General features: G+C 48.1%; 1 pseudogene across 1 annotated transcript in view; it reads left to right on the top strand.

The window, feature by feature from the left end:
- Positions 1 to 1,348: 1,348 nt before the first annotated feature.
- LOC102032905 overlaps positions 1,349 to 3,207 on the top strand; it is an 8,372-nt pseudogene continuing 6,513 nt past the window's right edge. Inside the window, exon 1 of the transcript XR_004082426.1 lies at positions 1,349 to 1,654. The product of XR_004082426.1 is annotated as an uncharacterized oxidoreductase C663.09c-like (transcript). The remainder of the gene's footprint in view (positions 1,655 to 3,207) is intronic.

The following is a 3,207-nucleotide window of genomic DNA, read 5'->3' as shown; positions in this document are numbered from 1 at the left end:
GTTTTTTTGTTTGTTTTTTTGTTTTTTGGGGTTTTTTTTTTGTTTGTTTGTTTGGGTTTTTTTGTCCTTTTTTTTTTGTTTGTTTGGTTTTTTTGTTTGTTTTTTGTTTGTTTGGTTGGGGTTTTTTTTTGTGTGTGGTTGTGATTTTTGTTTAAAAATCTGCAGCAAAAAGGCTGTAAACCTGCAGAGGGAGATGAACCAGCCCTCAGCCAGTGCAATGTGTCTGTCTGGGAAGAGTCTGGGTCACTCCTTGCTGGTGGGAGAAACCTGGAAAGCCTCTGGCAGGGTGAACTGGCCAGGAGCCACATTCCAGCAGCCCCACAGGGATCCTGCCGGCCACATGGGGTGCATCCCGAGCTTTTCCATTTTTTAGAGGGGCAAGTTTTGTCCTTGGTGGATCAGGGTGGGTTTTTGTTCTCTGTGAGGACCTCCAGGCCATGTGCTGTGCTTTGGCAGGACATCAATAGAAACCTCTGCAGTCAGCTGAAAGCAGATTTCTAACAGATGGGTTTGGAAACTCCACAAGGAAGAGAAATCTTTACTAAAGGTATTGTAGTGGTTTCACCAGCATTATCTGCCCCATCTGCAAAGCATGGAGCTGGCACAAAACTTTCTGACCCTCTGAGAGTGTTCCCACTGGTCCTTGGGGCTGGCAGAGGGCAAGAACAGACCTGCTCCAGCCTCCAGCAGTGGCAATCTTGGTCATGGCAGCACCAAATTCAGCTGCTGCTCTCTCAGCTTGGCTCCAGCCTGGCAGTGCTGCTGAGTGTGGTAGGAAAGCCAAAGGTTCCATGATTTTCTTGTCTTCCTTTCCCCTTTCCTTTCCCCTTTCCTTTCCTTTCCTTTCCTTTCCTTTCCTTTCCTTTCCTTTCCTTTCCTTTCCTTTCCTTTCCTTTCCTTTCCTTTCCTTCCCCCTTTCCTTCCCCCTTTCCTTCTCCTGTCACTGAATTTCCAGTCAAATTCTGAACTCCCAGAGTTCAGGTTTCTGCTCTCCAGGGATTGGCACTGCAGGCTCAACTCAGGGCGCATGAAATGGGCTCGGCCCATCTCAGATCTGCTTGTGGGCTGTGAAATTGAGGGAGTTTTTCTTTCTCTGCACACCTGGGTCGGTGCTTTTTCTCTTGACAGCAATTCAGGCGGTCTGATTTTGGTTTTTCCTCTCAGTTTTTTGTTGATCATACAAAAAAATCCTCCTTGGTACAAGAGGCAGTCCCCCACTGCCTCTCCTGCATGAGAGGATGAACCTGGAGAAAGCAACTTTGGACAGTTCCATTTACATTCTGCTCTCTGGTTTGGCAGAGCAGCGTTTTCCCTTGGCAGAATGGAGATGAGCAGAGCTTAAATAAAAAGACTTTTAAAAACAACCTTCCAATTTTTAGAGGAAAAGTGATTAAATACACCAAACTGCTGGCAAACACAGCTCCACCTTGGGCAGAGATCCCTCAGCAGAGTGATGAGTGAATATTTTGGAGCTCTCCAAAGAGTGGACAGAGAGGAGCACCTAAGGAGCTGCTTTTCCAAAGATGCTGTGCAAACCTGAGTGTGCTGGACAAACCTGAGTGTGCTTTCCTCTCTTCCCCAGGAAAAGCAGCACATCCATCTCCTGTAGCTCCCTAACCTTGGCGTAATGCTGAACAGCTGCAGGATTTTGCATGTGAGTCTGTGCTGGCAGAAGTTGTGAAAACTCGAGCTCCGGGGCTGAGGAGCTCCTAGGTGGCCTCCCCAGAACATTTGCCTAACAAATGGGCTGCAGATCACACGATAAGGGCCCGCAGGCAGGCAGATAACCACTGCCCCTCCTGGAAAACACCACTGGAGACTCCTCCAGCCACGCTCTGATCCCAGTCTGCCTTTTCTTGGGCTGCTCCTGCCTTTTCTTGGGCTGCTCCAGCGCTGAAAAGCAGCTACAAATCTCCTGGGAAATAATCCTGGTGTCCTGGTTTTGCTCTCCAGATGGGCACAACCCTGTCACTATAGGACACACTGCTGTTTTCAAGGTGAAAAAAAAGGAGTTTCTTTTCCGACTCCAGCATTTATAAATTTCCCAAAGTGACAGTGAATTGGAAATGGACAGTTTGTCCATTGCCACCTCTCCAATGACTCTGGGCAAACCAACAGACCGTCAAATTTCTCCTCCTCTATAAAGGAATGCAAAACAATAAGGTATTTACAGAAAGTGCGTGGAAAAAGTTTGTTACAAAAATATAAACATCAGAAGGCTTAGAAAATCTTAAAAGAATCGAGGTGACTCAACCCCAGTGCTGTTAGCAGGGAGCCAGCACAATTCTGCACAGAATTCAGCACAGAATTCTCCCCACACTCCTCTTTTCCTTCTTTGCTCCTTCCTCCCCCATCCTGCTTTCCTATAAAAGGGAAAACTCTTAAAAACGGTGCAGCCCCTGGTGTGATGGGGAAGGAGGAGGTGAATAAATCAATAAAAAAGTGCCCAGAGCTGTGGGATGTGCACAGGAGCATCTCCTGCTCCTCCTGCTCTCCCCAAGCCCCAGCGAGTTCCCAGGTGAGCAAATCCCTCTGCAGAGCTCTGGGAAGCCCAAATGCGCATTTTCCCCTCTCTCTGGAGCAGGAGATTGAGTTCCAAGCTGTGCCTGGTCCCTCCTCAGCCCCGGAGCTCCCTGCTCACTGTCAGCTCTGGGGCTTGTTTTTCCCTCTAACACATATTTTAGCCATGTGGTTTGCAACTGGGAAGAGCAGCTGAGCGATCTGTGCACCAGATTTATCAGGCAAAGGGGGCATTTCTGAATATACATCAGGCAGAGGGGGCAGTCTTGAACTCTTTCTAATTTTGGGTTCTTGCGGAGTCGTTTTGTTTGATTATTTATTTTTTTCTGGAAGTGTTTTACACTTCCTACAGCAGCGAGGGCTGGATTTTCTGCAGGCAGAGAGGGCTGTGGGTCAGGGCAGTGCTGTGGAAGCTGTTCCAGGGTTGAACAGTGAGCTGGCTGTACACTGTGATACCGAAAAGCTGTCTCAGAGGGACGCAGAAAAATAGGATACACCTCTGGCTTTGTCCCCAGCGCAAGCAGGACGAGGTGAAGGATACCCAAGCACCTTTATCCTGCCCTCAGGCTGTGTTTGTTTGCCTTGATTGCTTCCAACTGGCTGAGCGGGGCCAGGCCCTTTCCAAGAGCTGTAACTGAAGTGGATAATGCTTTCATAAAGAAGGCAAAGTAAATCTTGCTAAATGAC

Source organism: Geospiza fortis, unplaced genomic scaffold, assembly GCF_000277835.1.
Source record: "Geospiza fortis unplaced genomic scaffold, GeoFor_1.0 scaffold662, whole genome shotgun sequence".
NCBI lineage: Eukaryota > Metazoa > Chordata > Aves > Passeriformes > Thraupidae > Geospiza > Geospiza fortis.
Note: the sequence above shows the minus strand (reverse complement) of the source record. Positions and strands in the feature narration are given on the sequence as shown.